Source organism: Mus musculus, chromosome 7 (assembly GCF_000001635.26).
Source record: "Mus musculus strain C57BL/6J chromosome 7, GRCm38.p6 C57BL/6J".
Lineage (NCBI taxonomy): Eukaryota > Metazoa > Chordata > Mammalia > Rodentia > Muridae > Mus > Mus musculus.
Genome location: NC_000073.6, coordinates 53637650 through 53656929, shown reverse-complemented (window position 1 = coordinate 53656929; position 19280 = coordinate 53637650). Strand labels below are relative to the sequence as shown.

Sequence of the window (19280 nt, the reverse complement as noted above, 5' to 3'; positions counted from 1 at the left end):
CCCATATACAACCACCATACCAAGATGCTATTGCAGATGCCAACAAGAGCTTGCTGACAGGAGTCTGATATAGCTGTATCCTGAGAGGCTCTGCCAGTGCCTGGCAAATACAGAAGTAGATGCTCAGAGTCATCCATTGGATGAAGCACAGGGTCCCCAATGAAGGAGCTAGAGAAAGTACCCAAGGATCTGAGGGTTTTGAAGCCCCATAGGAGGAACAACAATATGATCTAATCAGGACCCCCAGAGCTCCCTGGGACTAAACCACTAATCAAAGAAAACACACAGTGGGGCTCATGGCTCTAGCTGCATATGTAGCAGAGAGTTGCCTAGTCAATCATCAATGGAAGGAGAAGCCCTTGGTCCTGTGAAGGTTCTATACCACTGTATTGCTGAATGTCAGGGACAGGAAGCTGGAGTGTTATATTTATTATGTCACAAATTTCATAACATGTTGTTTCATCCTCAAGTTAATGTGTCCTGACAAGATTTCTGTTCAATAGAAAGAGAACAGAAACACTTAGTATAAAGAGAATATGCCATTTTAGCTAAAATTGTACTTTCTATGTGCATGAAACATGGGGATCATTTGTATTTTCTGTTCTTAAATCTTGCTAAGATTTTCCTATGGTAAAGTTCTGCTAGAAATATTAATGCTAGTGTTTTTTGTAAGTTAAATTAAAAAACAAACAAAATATACACTATTGAAAATTAGTTTTGAAATTATTTCCCCTGCTGTCCTCTTAACTCATTGCACAAATATACAAAGTTTCAAAATTAGTCAGAGTGTCTTTAAGAAGAAATGCTGCTCTCCCCCACAACATATTTCCTACCTGTTTATTTCACATTGTATAATTATCTGAAATTTACAGAGGAAGTCCCACTGAAGCTGTACTCTGTATAGTAGCTTACTTCAAAGTCATGGAATATTGAATTTCATCTTCAATCAGAAATTTCTGAAAATGTTGGTGTATGAAACACTACTAAACATTATAACAGTGCAATCTTCCTTCAGAATGCTGCATTCCCTTAATTAACAATTGTGAAAGGTTTATAGTACCAGTATATATGCACAGACCCACACTTGAAAAGTGGAAGAAACAAAGCAAAGTCACGGAGGATTCTGGGATCCTGGGAGGTTTTTGTGATCACATTAAGATTAGAAGTGCTTGGCTTTTGCATTGTAGAGCAGGATTTTATCCAGCCTATAGGTATTTATGATAGGTCAGAATAGAATAGTTGCAAGTATTCACCCTATAACTTTGTACAATGATTATGATGTAATACATGATGCCCATTAATGTGGGGGAGTTTATAATATCAGAGAAATGAAGAAGCAAAGAAAAATGAAACTCTTAATTTAAAACATCCAACATTTTTGGAAATTTTATTTTTATGTAACTGTGTGATTAGTCCCAGAACTGAAAATATGGTGTTTTCTCTGTCATTTCATTAAATTATTCTAATCTGTAAGGCAAATATGTGAGTTCATGTAATGGAGAGTCGTTCATTATGTTTTGCAGGAATAAAATATCAAGAGATCTAGTACATCAGAAGGCAGGAGCTAATGGTAAGAATTCTGAAAAATCCTTCACAATTACTAGTTTCAAAGAAAAAGTAGCATGGCCAGCCAGTTGTAATTACACTAACACGAGTTTACAGATAGCCAGTGTTATGTTTGATACTTTAATACAGTTACAATTCATTTAAGGTTCCACTTGAAATTTATCTCCTCCCCTCTCTTTCTCTCAACATAGTTTGGTGGCGCTGGATATATCAATCACACTCTGGGGCAAATTCTATGTGCCCAAGATTAGCTAGTCAAAACAAAACAAATTCCATTTTTTTATGTGTAATTTTTGTTTTCTTTGGATTCTTTTTCACGTTTTTCTTGTTTGTTTGTTTGTTTTTTCAAATCGTGAATATGTTTTGATTTTTTCATTGCTTGTTTTTTTCTTGAGTGAGTGGGTTTAGAAAGAGTGAGGAATGGAGGAAAGGTCTAGGAGGAGTTGAGAGAAGAGAAAATTAACAAATAAATTAAATAAATATTTTATGAAAAGAAACAAATATCCATGTTTTATTTTTTCGGATTTTTTATTAGATATTTTATTTACATTTCAAGTGTCATCCCCTTTCCTGGTTTCCCCTCCTAAAAACCACCTATCCCTTCCCCCCTTCCACTGCTCACCAACCCACCCACTTCTGCTTCCTCCTGCCATTTCCCTACACTGGGGCTTAGAGCCTTCACAGAACCAAGGGGCTCTCCTTCCATTGTTGACTAACTAGGCCATTCTCTGCTACATATGCAGCTAGAGCCATATATCTATGTTTTAGAACGGAGAATGATAATAATTTGATCGTTTGCAAGAAAGGATCTTCAGAAACTAACTTTTGAATTATACTACTAAAAATGTAATATAGAAGGAGAAAATTGATAGAAATACTTCTTTTAAAGAAGAGCTGGAGAGTTCTTGCTACAAGGAGCCTTTCCAGAAGTGGTGATGGAGGTGAAGATTTGAAGATAGAGCTGTAGAACTGGTAATGAATTCATAGAAACAAAGAGACCATGTGTTATATTTAACTATTAACTCAACTTGTTAATGTTTATTTTACTGTGTTGTTTTTTTAATAGTGTTAGTTTTTAGCTTTTACATTCCCTAACATGGAGAATATAATGAAATTGCTTAGTGTGAGAGATTTGTAAGAAATGGCATACATGTTCGTTAAAGTTTCCACATATTCTTTTGTTTTTAGTTTTGGAATTTTGGCTTTTTAAGGACAGGGTTTGTCTCTTTGTTGCTGGCTGTCCTGGAAATAGCCCTGTAGACAAGCCTGGTCTATATCTGAGAGATTAGCATTTGCCACCACAGCCTGGTTTACACATTTTTGTAGGTATTTTGGGCGACTGTTATTTTTTTATTTTTTTGTGGATTTGAGACATAATCTCACAGAGCTCCAGGCTAGTCTTTTCTTTATTCTGTCTCCAGAATGCTGGGATTGCAGCTATGTTTGACATACAATGAAGCTCCAAGAATTCTACATAGATAAAATCATGGATAATACAGGGGGAAAAAAAGGATGAGTTTATTGACCATGTGAGGAATTATGGTAGCCTTGTCAGAAATAAGAAGAGTAAACTTAGAAAATAGATAGAACAATGGAGTATCCCACCCCACCCCTGGGAAATTTAATAGGAAACAAGAGGCCAACGGTTTAATATAATCGTGTCCAATGCATCGTTTACAAATGTTTATTTCTGGTTTAGGTCCCACAGTTATCTGTTAGATGGATTCAGAAGTTTTAACCAATGCATCCAGCACAGAGCAGGGGAAAGTCTTACTATGTGTTCTATAGGTTCTTAATTAGGAGGCTGAAGAGTGAGTTTATTCCACGTAGCTAAGGGAAGACATAGAGGCAAATACAAATATGAAGAATTTTATCTACCTGAAGAACTATTCATTCATGTCATAACAGAACAAGTAAAACATTCCAATTAAGCTATCCACTATCAGTTGAAAATTTTTCCTTCCTAGTCACCAAAAGGATGTTGACCTATTCTACCACTATTCTGCCAACAATATTTTTGTCCAAATTGGAAGAAAGCCCTTCATATCTTTGAGGTATAAATATTGGTGAGTTCCCTAAAGAAGATGCATTATTTTGTCTTGGCCACAGACCCATTTTTCTTGTGTTGTGTTGGGTGAATTTTGGTGTTTCCCTAGCTGGTACTTCTGCTAGAGCATGCCCTTTCCTAAGTGTCATGCCATGGTTTATGAAACACTTTTCCTTCAAACTGCACATGCAAGAGAAACTTTTTGCTGAGCTGAATATTGAAATCATGTGCTCCATAAATCTACAAAGCTTAATTTTCTTCCAAAGCCGAGTCACAAGAAAACAGCTCAAAAGTAAACTTGTTTTTTTCAAAGAAGATATATTGAAACTCATTTTGGAGAAAATATTCATGCTCTTGCTTTAGACATATTTTAGAAATTTTACCTCTTATACTGGCACTGTGATTTAAACTTTACGACTGCTTTCTGTTAGGCTTTCCTGAGCAGGGGCAATGCCATAATGATGTCCACACATGAGCTGGCAGTGAGATATAAGCAGCTTGCCTGCATGGTGAATTGAGTAGATTACATAACAGTGACCAGAATTAGAGTATAAGGTACAAACTACTTTGTCCTCTGGATGGCTTCATTGCATATGTAGCAAATATCATAGAATCTAGCCTTTCATTGCTCTCAGAATAGAGAGGATTCAACTAGAAATTGTGTTCAAGTGCTTCTAAATTTCTCACAAATAGTAGAAATATGTAAGTATCTTTAAGTACAAGATGTCCCAAGCATTTAACTAGCTTAAAGCTCTTCAAGTATAACTGAGATCATAAGACTGGAGATAGTCAGCAGAAGGTGACCTGACTCCTGGCTCTAAGCATGGCCTGAGTTCTTCCTTGGGAGACAATGATCACAGAGTAGATCAGGTATCAATGGGTTTTCTTCCAGAAAATAAAACAAAACAAAACAAAGCAAAACAGTGAATTTGTTAATTTTCTCATAGAAAGTATCACTTATTCATGATACCTTGATATCACAATTATATTATACTATTATTAGAAAACACCCTTTTCATCACAAATCATTATAAAGAAAATTGTAACTATTAAATGGTCAAAATATCCCATTATTTAAAAAGACTTGCTTGCTGAGTAGTACTCCATTGTGTAAATATACCACATTTTATGTATCGGATATTAGCCCAGAAACTTAGAATATCCAAGGTGCAATTTGCAAAACACATGAAACTCAAGAAAAAGGAAGACCAAAGTGTGGATACTTCGCTCCTTCTTAGAATGGGGAACAAAATACCCATGGAAGGAGTTGCAGAGACAAAGGTCAGAGCTGAGACAGAAGTAAGGACCATCCAGAGACTGACTCAATCAGCGATCCATCCCATATACAACCACCAAACTCAGACACTACTGCATATGCCAGAATGATTTTACTGACAGGACCCTGACATAGCATGAAGTGAATGATCACAGTCATCTACTGGATGGAACACAGGGCCCCCAGTGAAGGACTTAGAGAAGGTACCCAAGAAGCTAAAGGGGTCTGCAACCCTAAAGGAGGAACAACAATATGAACTAACCAGTACCCCCAGAGCTGTGTCTCTAGTTGCATATGTAGCAGAGGATGGCCTAATCAGCCATCAATGGGAGGAGAGGCCTTTGGTCTTGGGAAGATCATATGACCCAGTACAGGGAAATGCAAGGGCTAGGAAGTGGGAGTAGGTTGGTTGGGGAGCAGGGCAGGGGGAGGGTATAGGGGGCTTTGGGGATAGCATTTGAATTGTAAATGAAGAAAATATCTAATAAAGAAGAAGAAGAAGAAGAAGGAGGAGGAGGAGGAGGAGGAGGAGGAGGGGAGGGAGAGGGGAGGGGGAGGGGAGGGAGAGGAGAGGGGGAGGAGGAGGGGGAAGAAGAAGAAGAAGAAGAAGAAGAAGAAGAAGAAGAAGAAGAAGAAGAAGAAGAAGAAGAAGAAGAAGAAGCAACAAGTAGCTGAAACTCAGCCACTCAGGAGTAGAGATTCAGCCAGAGACAAGATGCTAATTCATCAGAGTACATGCAAGTAAGGAAACACAGAACTGTAACCAACCATAGTATTTCTTAGAATTTTGTTTTCTACATATAACTATCACTGTTCATGCTAAAGTAGAGTTATGTGACAATCTATCTCCTACTTCTATGTTTGCCTAACTCATAAAGATTTTAATTACATTATTTTAAACTTAAAATGTCTAAGATTGCCCATTTTATAAACTTATGATGCTTTCATTTCCTGGTTTATAAAATAAATGTCATTATGGAATCCATATCTTATGATCAGGTGTAAAGAGTAAATGTTAACCAATTATTTCCCTTCTTAACTAGAAATGAAGATATCTTCCAATGCAAATGAAAACAGAAGTTTGAGAATAATACTTTTTAGGAAAACAACTCTTATTACTATGACAGGAAATCAGAAATTAAATAATTTAAACAGTATAGTCATCTTTCTATTTGTAGATCAGGAGTCAAATATGTGCCTCAGTGCACTAAAAGTATTGCAATAATTGTTCCTTTCTGCACTGTTAGTTAAGATTCCACCTCTGGCTATTTCCAAATGTCTGAGGGGCCACATCTTTTTACCTCAAATGAATCATGCCATCTCTCTGTACCTCCTGTACTCTCACACATTGCTCTGTCTTCCTTCTTTTGCTTATTTGAGGAGTCCTTGAATATTTCTTTGGACACACATATATAATTTGGAAGATTATCTCCCGAGGGTTAAATCTGAGATTAGCAACTTTAATCTACCTGTAACCTAAAATGCAATGGAATACACACACTTGCTTGTGTGAGAGACAGTTAGTGTCTTTAGAAAGTCATTACTCCATCTCCACATTTAAAGACAAAGTAGGTGAAAATGAGCAGCATTTACCTAGATAGAGATTTTCATTCAGCAGATCATAGCATATGGTTAAGATATGCAAACTGTCAGTTTTGTGGGGGATTTGAAGGCTCACCACAGCTGTTTATATTTTCATTCAGGGTTTGCCTGGGATACCTATAGAACCTTCTGAGCTTTTGGTTGTCCTCACTGATTCAGAAGGTTCCCTGTAGTTTGTAGTTAACAAATTTAAAATGTGTTACTATTATGCTGTATAATAGCATGCAGTCCTTTTTGGGGAATTTTTCCTTGCCATGAATGATGCTCTGGGTTCAATTCCCAGTACTGGAAAAAAGTTATAAGCATATATAATATGTGTGTGTTTATATCACATAAAATCCTCTTAAGAATTATTATGTTCTGCTAACAAAATAATATCTAGATTTAAATCATCTCTCTGAAAATTGGACAAATCTGGTAACACCATGCTGTGATATACTATCTACACAAGTGATAGACATTAAGAGATAGCTGTAACCACCTAAGAATTACTGAGACATGACCACAGAACAAATTATAACATGTAGCTTCAAAATCAAATCTAATCATTGACTTTTTAAACTGCAGCTTTTCTTTAATAGTCCTAGGACAATATAATAAGGGGGCTGAGAGTCTGAATTTTACAAGTATTAATTAATGCCCTCTTTATAGAAAATAACTATGTAATCAGCTTGAAGGCATAGGGTTGTAATCCCAGCACTTGGGAGATAGAGAAAAGAGGCAGGAGCTCAAGGTCAGCATGCACTGTAGATCAAGTTGTAGGCCTCTGGACCACAGGACACATTGTGTCACACACACCACCACCACCACCACCACCACCACCATTAACAACAACAACAATCAAACCAAAACAATACAAACAAAAAAACCCAAAATTTATTTGAGATGATTTCACTTTTTGGTACAATCTTTCTTCACGAGATGGTTCATCTCACTATCTATTTCAAATATCTTTTTTCCTCTAATTCCAATTACGTTTACTTTTTGTTCTCACCCCAGTAATAGATTATAACATAGCTAAAATTACCTGCTTAATGCATTCAAATGTTAACCATAAATGAGCAAAGACTCTAAATGTAAGATAAAAAACTGAGAAGTTTTTAGAAAAAAATTAAGTAAATAAATGCAATTCCCTAAATTTCTGACTCTATAGGCTGAACTCTGACCCCACGATGTTCATATGCACAAATTCTCATCTCCACTGTAACCCTATATGTTTATGGGGATTGGGGGTGGTAATTAATGTTAAATGACTCTCAGAAGTGGGCTTTATGGTGATTAGAAAAGAGAGTGACAGGTCATAGAAGTCACAACTCTGTAAACACAGACTCAGTAAGTCCAGGCAGAAGGATCAGGAGTTTATGTTCTGTGGGATCCAGGGTTGCATACCACCCTGTCTCAGATATAAAGTCAAAATCAGAGGTAGAGAGTAAACACACACAAACACACGCGCGCGCGCGCGCACACACACACACACACACACACACACACACACACACAAACAGGGACAGAGAGAGATAGACAGACACAGAGAGACACAGAGAGAGAAAGAATAAAAGAGAGAGCTGTGAGGGAGTCAGATAAGCCTGCCTTTTCATGAACAAATATCAATAAATGTTTATGAGTAAGGAGAGAGCTATGGAAACAGAAAACTGAGTGGCTCTCATGTGGTCCCCTGACTTGAGCTTTCTGCCAATAGCAGTGTCAGAAAACTAATTATATTGTTTTAATGACAATGGATCTTTATGTCAACCAGAGATTAATGTATAGAATGTATAGGTAAAAAATTAATCAAGGTGCATACTAAAGTATGCAAATCATATATAATATTAACTTGATGTATATGTGTGAACTATGTACACTTAAGACACACTTAACAGAGCACCGGGGTGCCTTGCCCGCTGAGTCTCAGGACACCCACAAGGACCCACACAGGATCACCTACGGGATCCTAAGACCTCTAGTGAGTGGAACACAGCATCTGCTCCTATATAATCCCGCTGGACCTGAGACTGCATTAACTAGGGAAACAGATAACCCGGCCTGATCAGGGGCACAAGGCCCTTCCGGGCCACTCCAGCACCAGCATTCCTTGTGCGCAGAGTTTCCGGACAGCCCCAAGGTCCTCATAGGACCCTCCACGGGATCTTAACACCTCTGGTGAGTCGAACACAACATCTGCCAGGAGGCCGGTTCAACACCAGATATCTGGGCACCTTCTATGCAAGAAGAGAGCTTGCCCACAGAGAATACTCTGACCACTGAAGCTAAGGAGAGATCTAGTCTCTCAGGTCTGCTGATAGAGGCTAACAGAGTCACCTGAGGAACAAGCTCTAACCAGAGACAACTATAACAACTAGCTTCAGAGATTAACAGATGGCGAAAGGCATACTTAAGAATCCTACTAACAGAAATCAAGACCACTCACCATTATTAGAATGCAGCACTCCCTCCCCACCTAGTCCTGGGCACCCCAACAAACATGAAAAGCAAGACCCGGATTTAAAAGCATATCTCATGATGATGGTAGAGGACATCAAGAAGGACTTTAATAACTCACTTAAAGAAATACAGGAGAACACAGCTAAACAGGTAGAAGACCTTAAAGAGGAAACACAAAAAAATCCTTAAAGAATGGCAGGAAAACACGACCAAACAGGTGATGGAATTGAATAAAACCATCCAAGACCTAAAAAGGGAAGTAGACACAAAAAAGAAGACCCAAAGTGAGGCAACGCTGGAGATGGAAACTCTAGGAAAGAAATCTGGAACCATAGATGCGAGCATCAGCAACAGAATACAAGAGATGGAAGAGAGAATATCAGGTGCAGAAGATTCCTTAGAGAACATCAGCACAACAATCAAAGAAAATACAAAACGCAAAAAAATCCTAACTCAAAACATCCAGGAAATCCAGGACACAATGAGAAGACCAAACCTATGGATAATAGGAGTTGATGAGATGAAGATTTTCAACTTAAAGGGCCAGTACTGTGTCCCTGTTTAGTTTCTGTTTCCACAATCTGTCCATTGATGAAAGTGATGTGTTGAAGTCTCCCACTATTATTGTGTGAGGTGCAATGTGTGCTTTGAGCTTTACTAAAGTGTCTTTAATGAATGTGGCTGCCCTTGCATTTGGAGCGTAGATATTCAGAATTGAGAGTTCCTCTTGGAAGATTTTACCACTGATGGATATGAAGTTCGCCTCCTTGTCTTTTTTTGATAACTTTGGTTTGGAAGTAGATTTTATTAGATATTAGAATGGCTACTCCAGGTTGTTTCTTCAGAGCATTTGCTTGGATCCAACACCCATTCATGATAAAAGTCTTGGAAAGATCAGGAATTCAAGGCCCATACCTAAACATGATAAAAGCAATCTACAGCAAACCAGTAGCCAACATCAAAGTAAATGGTAAGAAGCTGGAAGAAATCCCACTAAAATCAGGGACTAGACAAGGCTGCCCACTTTCTCCCTACCTCTTCAACATAGTATTTGAAGTCCTAGCCAGAGCAATTTGACAACAAAAGGAGATCAAGGGGATACAAATTGGAAAAGATGAAGTCAAAATATCACTCTTTGCAGACGATATGATAGTATATATATATATATATATATGACCCTAAAAATTCCACCAGAGAACCTGATAAACAGCTTTGGTGAAGTAGCTGGATATAAAATTAACTCAAACAAGTCAATGGCCTTTCTCTACACAAAGGATAAACAGGCTGAGAAAGAAATTAGGGAAACAACACCCTTCTCAATAGTCACAAATAATATAAAATATCTTGGCGTGACTCTAACTAAGGAAGTGAAAGTTCTGTATGATAAAAACTTCAAATCTCTGAAGAAAGAAATTAAAGAAAATCTCAGAAGATGGAAAGATCTCCCATGCTCATGGACTGGCAGGATCAACATTGTAAAAATGGCTATCTTGCCAAAAGCAATCTACAGATTCAATGCAATCCCCATCAATATTCCAACTCAATTCTTCAACGAATTAGAAAGAGCAATCTGCAAATTCATCTGGAATAACAAAAAACCTAGGATAGCAAAAAGTCTTCTCAAGGATAAAAGTACCATGTTTGACCTAAAGCTTTACTACAGAGCAATTGTTATAAAAACTGCATGGTACTGATATAGTGACAGACAAGTAGACCAATGGAGTAGAAGTGAAGACCCAGTATTGAACCCACACACCTATGGTCACTTCATCTTAGACAAGGGAGCTAAAACCATCCAGTGGAAGAAAGACAGCATTTTCAACAAATGGTGCTGGCACAACTGGTTGTTATCATGTAGAAGAATGCGAATTGACCATTCCTCTCTCCTTGTACTAAGGTCAAATCTAAGTGGATCAAGGAACTTCACATAAAACCAGAGACACTGAAACTTATAGAGGAGAAAGTGGGGAAAAGCCTTGAAGATATGGGCACAGGGAAAAAATTCCTGAATAGAACAGCAATGGCTTGTGCTGTAAGATCGAGGATTGACAAATGGGACCTCATGAAACTGCAAAGCTTCTGCAAGGCAAAAGACACCTTCAATAAGAAAAAAGACCACCAACAGATTGGGAAAGGATCTTTACCTATCTTAAATCAGATAGGGGACTAATATCCAATATATATAAAGAACTCAAGAGGGTAGACTCCAGAAAATCAAATAACCCCCTTGAAAGATGGGGCTCAGAGCTGAACAAAGAATTCTCACCCGAGGAATACCGAAAGGCTGAGAAACACCTGAAAAAATGTTCAACATCCTTAATCATCAGGGAAATGCAAATCAAAACAACCCTGAGATTTCCATCTCTCACCAGTCAGAATGGCTAAGATCAAAATTTCAGGTGACAGTAGATGCTGGTGAGGATGTGGAGAAAGAGGAACACTCCTCCATTGTTGGTGGGGTTGCAAGCTTTTACAACCACTCTGGAAAGCAGTCTGGAGGTTCCTCAGAAAATTGGACATAGTACTACTGGAGGATCCTGCAATACCTCTCCTGGGTATATATCCAGAAGATGTCCCAACCGGCAAGAAGGACACATGCTCCACTATGTTCATAACAGCCTTATTTATAATATCTAGAAGCTGGAAATAACCCAGATGCCCGTAAACAGAGGAATGGATACAGAAAATGTGGTTCATTTACACAATGGAGTACTACTCAGCTATTAAAAAGAATGAATTTATGAAATTCCTAGGCAAATTGATGGACCTGGAGGGCATCATCCTGAGTGAGGTAACCCAATCACAAAAGAACTCAAATGAAATGTACTCACTGATAAGTGGATGGTAGCCCAGAAACTTAGTATAGCAAGATATAAGGTACAAGATGCAAAACACATGAAACTGAAGAAGAACGAAGACCAAAGTGTGGACATTTGCTCGTTCTTAGAATAGGAAACAATCACCCATGGAAGGAGTTACAGAGACCAAGTTTGGAGCTGAGACAAAAGGATGGACCATCTAGAGACTGCCATATCCAGGGATCCATCCCATAATTAGCCTCCAAACGATGACACCATGGCAAAGGTCCTAGCTAGCCTTTGTTGCAAGGACCGTGATATAGCTGTCCCTTGTGAGACTAGGCCAGGGCCTAGCAAACACAGAAGTGGATGCTCACAGTCAACTATTGGATGGATCACAGGGCCCCGAATGGAGGAGCTAGAGAAAGTATCCAAGGAACTAAAGGGATCTGCAACCCTATCAGTGGAACAACATTATGAACTAACCAGTACCCCAGAGCTCTTGACTCTAGCTGCATATGTATCAAAAGATGGCCTAGTTGGCCATCAATGGAAAGAGAGGCCCATTGGTCAGGCAAACTTTATATGCCCCAGTACAGGGGAATGCCAGGGCCAAAAAATGGGAATGGGTGGGTAGGGGAGTGGGGGTGGGACTTTTTGGATAGCATTGGAAATGTAATTGAGTAAATTACGTAATAAAAAAAAAAGAAAGAAAAGAAAATGAAGCCACAACATACCCAAACCTATGGGACACAATGAAAGCATTTCTAAGAGGGAAACTCTTAGCTCTGAGTGCCTCCAAGAAGAAACGGGAGAGAGCACATACTAGCAGCTTGACAACACATCTAAAAGCTCTAGAAAAAAAGGAAGCAAATTCAACCAAGAGGAGTAGACGGCAGGAAATAATCAAACTCAGGGGTGAAATCAACCAAGTGGAAACAAGAAGAACTATTCAAAGAATTAACCAAATGAGGAGTTGGTTCTTTGAGAAAATCAACAACATAGATTAACCCTTAGCTAGACTCACTATAGGGCACAGAGACAAAATCCTAATTAACAAAATCAGAACTGAAAAGGGAGACATAACAACAGATCGTGAAGAAATCCAAAACACCATCAGATCCTTCTACAAAAGGCTATACTCAACAAAACTGGAAAATCTGGAGGAAATGGACAAATTTCTGGACAGATACCAGGTACCAAAGTTGAATCAGGATCAAGTTGACCATCTAAACAGTCCCATATCCCCTAAAGAAAAAAAAAGCAGTTATTAATAGTCTCCCAGCCAAAAAAAGCCCAGGACCAGATGGGTTTAGTGCAGAGTTCTATCAGACCTTCAAAGAAGATCTAATTCTAGTTCTGCACAAACTATTTCACAAAATAGAAGTAGAAGGTACTCTACCCAACTAATTTTATGAAGCCACTATTACTCTGATACCTAAACCACAGAAAGACCCAACAAAGATAGAAAATTTCATACCAATTTCTCTTATGAATATCGATGCAAAAATCCTCAATAAAATTCTCATTAACCGAATCCAAGAACACATTAAAGCAATCATCCATCCTGACCAAGTAGGTTTTATTCCAGGGATGCAGGGATGGTTTAATATACGAAAATCCATCAATATAATCCATTATATAAACAAACTCAAAGACAAAAACCACATGATCATCTCGTTAGATGTAGAAAAAGCATTTGACAAGATCCAACACCAATTCATGATAAAAGTTTTGGAAAGATCAGGAATTCAAGGCCCATACCTAAACATGATAAAAGCAATCTACAGCAAACCAGTAGCCAACATCAAAGTAAATGGAGAGAAGCTGGAAGCAATCCCACTAAAATCAGGGACTAGACAAGGCTGCCCACTTTCTCCCTACCTTTTCAACATAGTACTTGAAGTATTAGCCAGAGCAATTCGACAACAAAAGGAGATCAAGGGGATACAAATTGGAAAAGAGGAACTCAAAATATCACTTTTTGCAGATGATATGATAGTATATATAAGTGACCCTAAAAATTCTACCAGAGAACTCCTAAACCTGATAAACAGCTTCGGTGAAGTAGCTGGATATAAAATAAACTCAAACAAGTCAATGGCCTTTCTCTATACAAAGAATAAACAGGCTGAGAAAGAAATTAGAGAAACAACACCCTTCTCAATAGTCACAAATAATATAAAATATCTTGGTGTGACTCTAACTAAGGAAGTGAAAGATCTGTATGATAAGAACTTCAAGTCTCCAAAGAAAGAAATTAAAGAAGATCTCAGAAGATGGAAAGATCTCCCATGCTCATGGATTGGCAGGATCAACATTGTAAAAATGGCTATCTTGCCAAAAGCAATCTACAGATTCAATGCAATCCCCATCAAAATTCCAACTCAATTCTTCAACGAATTAGAAGGAGCAATTTGCAAATTAATCTTGAATAACAAAAAACCTAGGATAGCAAAAAGTCTTCTCAAGGATAAAAGAACCTCTGGTGGAATCACCATGCCTGACCTAAAACTTTACTACAGAGCAATTGTGATAAAAACTGCATGGTGCTGGTATAGAGACAGACAAGTAGACCAATGGAATAGAATTGAAGACCCAGAAATGAACCCACACACCTATGGTCACTTGATCTTTGACAAGGGAGCTAAAACCATCCAGTGGAAGAAAGACAGCATTTTCAACAATTGGTGCTGGCACAACTGGTTGTTATCATGTAGAAGAATGCGAATCGATCCATACTTATCTCCTTGTACTAAGGTCAAATCTAAGTGGATCAAAGAACTTCACATAAAACCAGAGACACTGAAAGTTATAGAGGAGAAAGTGGGGAAAAGCCTTGAAGATATGGGCACAGGGGAAAAATTCCTGAACAGAACAGCAATGGCTTGTGCTGTAAGATTGAGAATTGACAAATGGGACCTAATGAAACTCCAAAGTTTCTGCAAGGCAAAAGACACCTTCAATAAGACAAAAAGACCACCAACAGATTTGGAAAGGATCTTTACCTATCCTAAATCAGATAGGGGACTAATATCGAACATATATAAAGTACTCAAGAAGGTGGACTTCAGAAAATCAAAAAACCCCATTAAAAATAGGGCTCAGAACTGAACAAAGAATTCTCATCTGAGGAATACTGAATGGCAGAGAAGCACCTGAAAAAATGTTCAACATCCTTAATCATCAGGGAAATGCAAATCAAAACAACCCTGAGATTCCACCTCACACCAGTCAGAATGGCTAAGATCAAAACTTCAGGTGACAGCAGATGCTGGCGTGGATGTGGAGAAAGAGGAACACTCCTCCATTGTTGGTGGGATTGCAGGCTTGTACAACCACTCTGGAAATCAGTCTGGGGGTTCCTCAGAAAATTGGACATAGTACTACTGGAGGATCCAGCAATACATCTCCTGGGCATATATCCAGAAGATGCCCCAACTGGTAAGAAGGACACATGCTCCATTATGTTCATAGCAGCCTTATTTATAATAGCCAGAAGCTGGAAAGAACCCAGATGCCCCTCAACAGAGGAATGGATACAGAAAATGTGGTACATCTACACAATGGAGTACTACTCAGCTATTAAAAAGAATGAATTTATGAAATTCCTAGCCAAATGGATGGACCTGGAGGGCATCATCTTGAGTGAGGTAACACATTCACAAAGGAACTCACACAATATGTACTCACTGATAAGTGGATATTAGCCCAAAACCTAGGATACCCAAGATATAAGATACAATTTCCTAAACACATGAAACTCAGGAAAAATGAAGACTGAAGTGTGGACACTATGCCCCTCCTTAGATTTGGGAACTAAACACCCATGGAAGGGGTTACAGAGACAAAGTATTGAGCTGAGACTAAAGGATGGACCATGTAGAGACTGCCATATCCAGGGATCCACCCCATACTCAGCATCCAAATGCTGACACCATTGCATACACTAGCAAGATTTTATCGAAAGGACCCAGATGTAACTGTCTCTTGTGAGACTATGCCGGGGCTTAGCAAACACAGAAGTGGATGCTCACAGTCAGCTAATGGATGGATCACAGGGCTCCCAATGGAGGAGCTAGAGAAAGTACCCAAGGAGCTAAAGGGATCTGCAAATCTATAGGTGGAACAACATTATGAACTAACCAGTACCTCGGAGCTCTTGACTCTAGCTGCATATGTATCAAAACATGGCCTAATTGGCCATCACTGGAAAGAGAGGCCCATTGGACACGCAAACTTTATATGCCCCAGTACAGGGGAATGCCAGGGCCAAAAAGGGGGAGTGGGTGGGTAGGAGAGTGGGAGTGGGTGGGTATGGGGGACTTTTGGTATAGCATTGGAAATGTAAATGAGGTAAATACCTAATAAAAAAATGAAAAAAAAAAAAAAGAAAATTGCCATGCATTGTTCTAAGTCATGAAATACATTTAAAATTTGAAAAATAATGAAATAACTCCTAATATTCAACTGTCCTGCCATTGTCTAATTATCTAAACTATATATTTTCACCTAAATGTTTCCTAAGTTCTCCTTGGATATATTGTAAAAGGACAATAAATGCCAGTATAGGATAATTGATGTCTCAACACTCTCAATGTAACTGTGTTGAGACAAACAAAAGACAAATCCTTTGAGCCTGACTGTAAGGATATCTACAGGTATAACTGAGATGTGAGAATACACTGTGATCATTAGCATCATTGTTCCAACTTGCTGTACCTCAGACTGAATAAAATGTGGAGAAGAAAAGAAGCCAGATGTGCCTGAGCATCCATCTCTTCTTCTTTCCTTCCTCTTTGCTGATGTGCTATAATGAGTATTGCATATTCTCACCACCATGTCTGTGTCACATGTTGGTCTTGCCCTTCTAATTATTCATATTTATAATGATCATATTTAGTTCCTTTATTCAGCAGTGCTCAATGGGTTTTGCCATTAGGAAGGTTAAGAACTACAGTTTAAATCTACTTTTATTTGAAGTCATTGCCTACTACAAAAACAGTGTTAAGGGCAGAGGCTTTTAGAATATTCTTGGAACAACGGTCCATCAAAATTTGTGATACAGACTTAATAAGAAAAGAAACATTGAATACATCACAGATCACCTCTGTAGAACTTTGAATATTCTGTTAATGGGGATGTATATTAGAATCTGTCACAGTACCCACCCACCCCCAGTGCATTTGTGCATCTGTATACCTGTGCATGTGTGTGTGTGTGTGTGTGTGTGTGTGTGTGTGTGTGTGTGTGTGTGTGTGTGTGTTGTGTATGGTGTATGTTCCTACATTTCTAGGAGACCGTGGTACTGGTTGATGAGTTCCTTCTGAGAGTCTGAATTCCATGATTTAAATACACAGCTTTCTTTTCCCTGGGTCTTCCCCAAAACTTCCCTCTGATTGTTTTTGAGCACATTAGCTCATCTTATAACTTCAGCAGCCATACTGGATTAGAACCACACTAATGGTTTTATTTTCCCTTAATCAATACTGGTAATACCATGCCTCCCAGTGAGCCACAGTGTAGGATATTTGTAGTTACTGCTTTGACAAAAGAGTTTGGAAGGCATGTCACTAGAAATGCTGAGAAAAATTCTGCGCTGGGTGTGAATACAGCCTTCTTTTGCACATCCCCTAAAATATCAACTTCTCTGACAATTTCATATGTGTAAATAATGCTTTCTGGTTGTTCACTACACAATCATTTCTTTTCTTCCTTCCACTACTGTTAAGCATCCTCCTATTTATTCCCTACTCATATTCATGACTTTGGGGTTTGTTTTGTATCCTACTTGGCTTAATTAGGACCATCTGTGTCTGTAGACTCAGTTTGAAATGACTTCTTTCCACACAGAAAAAATTTCATTGTGACATATCAAGTCCAGTAGCTTTGAAGGTGAATCACAGATGATTTTTCATGCAGATTCTCCTCTTCCTCACTTTCCCTGTCATGTAAATCGGGTTCCATTATTTCTTCTTTTGATTCTTATTGTCCTCAGCTGAATCACTTGAGACTTTTCAATAATAACAGAAATATTTTCTTTTAATGTAAAGAAAAATAAATTTTAAGACAATGTATTTATAATACAAATATGGTTATAGTTTTTCCACCAAAATAAAAATGAAAAGCCTCAAAGATATGGGTACAGGGGAAAAATTCTTGAATAGAACAGCAATGGCTTGTGCTGTAAGATCGAGAATCGATAAATGGGACCTCATAAAGTTGCAAAGCGTCTGCAAGGCAAAAGACACCATCAATAAGACAAAAAGACCACCAACAGATTGGGAAAGGGTCTTTACATATCCTAAATCAGATAGGGGACTAATATCCAATATATATAAAGAACTCAAGAAGGTGGACTTCAGAAAATCAAATAACCCCATTAAAAAATGGGGCTCAGAGCTGAACAAGCACCTGAAAAAATGTTCAACATCCTTAATCATCAGGGAAATGCAAATCAAAACAACACTGAGATTTCACCTCACACCAGTCAGAATGACTAAGATCAAAAATTCAGGTGACATAAAATTGGACATAGTCCTACAGGAGGATACCGCAATACCTCTCCTGGGCATATCTCCAGAAGATGTCCCAACTGGTAAGAAGGACACATGCTCCATTATGTTCATAGCAGCCTTATTTATAATAGCCAGAAGCTGGAAACAACCCAGATGCCCCTCAACAGAGGAATGGATACAGAAAATGTGGTTCATTTTACACAATGGAGTACTACTCAGCTATTAAAAAGAATGAATTTATGAAATTCCTAGCCAAATGGATGGACCTGGAGGGCATCATCCTGAGTGAGGTAACACATTCACAAAGGAACTCACACAATATGTACTCACTGATAAGTGGATATTAGCCCAGAAACTTAGGATACCCAAGATATAAGATACAATTTGCTAAACGCATAAAACTCAAGAACAACGAAGACCAAAATGTGGACACTTTGCCCCTTCTTAGAATTGGGAACAAAATACCCATGGAAGGAGTTACAGAGACAAAGTTTGGAGCTGTGAAGAAAGGATGGACCATCTAGAGACTGTCATATCTGGGGATCCATCCCATAATCAGCTTCCAAAAGCTGACACCATTGCATACAGTAGCAAGATTTTTCTGAAAGGACCCAGAAATAGCTGTCTCTTGTGAGACTATGCCGGGGCCTAGTAAACACAGAAGTGGATGCTCACAGTCAGCTATTGGATGGGTCACAGGGCACCCAATGGAGGAGCTAGAGGAAGTACCTAAGGAGCTAAAGGGATCTGCAACCCTATAGGTGGAACAACATTATGAACTAACCAGTACCCCGGAGCTCTTGACTCTAGCTGCATATGTATCAAAAGATGGCCTAGTCGGCCATCACTGGAAAGAGAGGCCCATTGGACTTGCAAACTTTATATGCCCCAGTACAGGGGAACGCTAGGACCAAAAAGTGGGACTGGGTGGGTAGGGGAGTGGGGGGAATTGTATGGGGGACTTTTGGGATAGCATTGGAAATGTAAATGAGGAAAATACCTAATAAAAATTTTTTTAAAAAAATGCTATT

At 38.6% G+C, this 19280-nt stretch overlaps 1 long non-coding RNA gene across 1 annotated transcript in view; it reads left to right on the top strand.

Moving 5' to 3' along the window:
* Gm33990 overlaps window positions 1–19280 on the top strand; it is a 29994-nt gene that overhangs the window by 3862 nt on the left and 6852 nt on the right. The window contains exon 2 of the long non-coding RNA XR_391470.2: window positions 1524–1570. This is a non-coding gene — a long non-coding RNA (predicted gene, 33990). The remainder of the gene's footprint in view (window positions 1–1523; window positions 1571–19280) is intronic.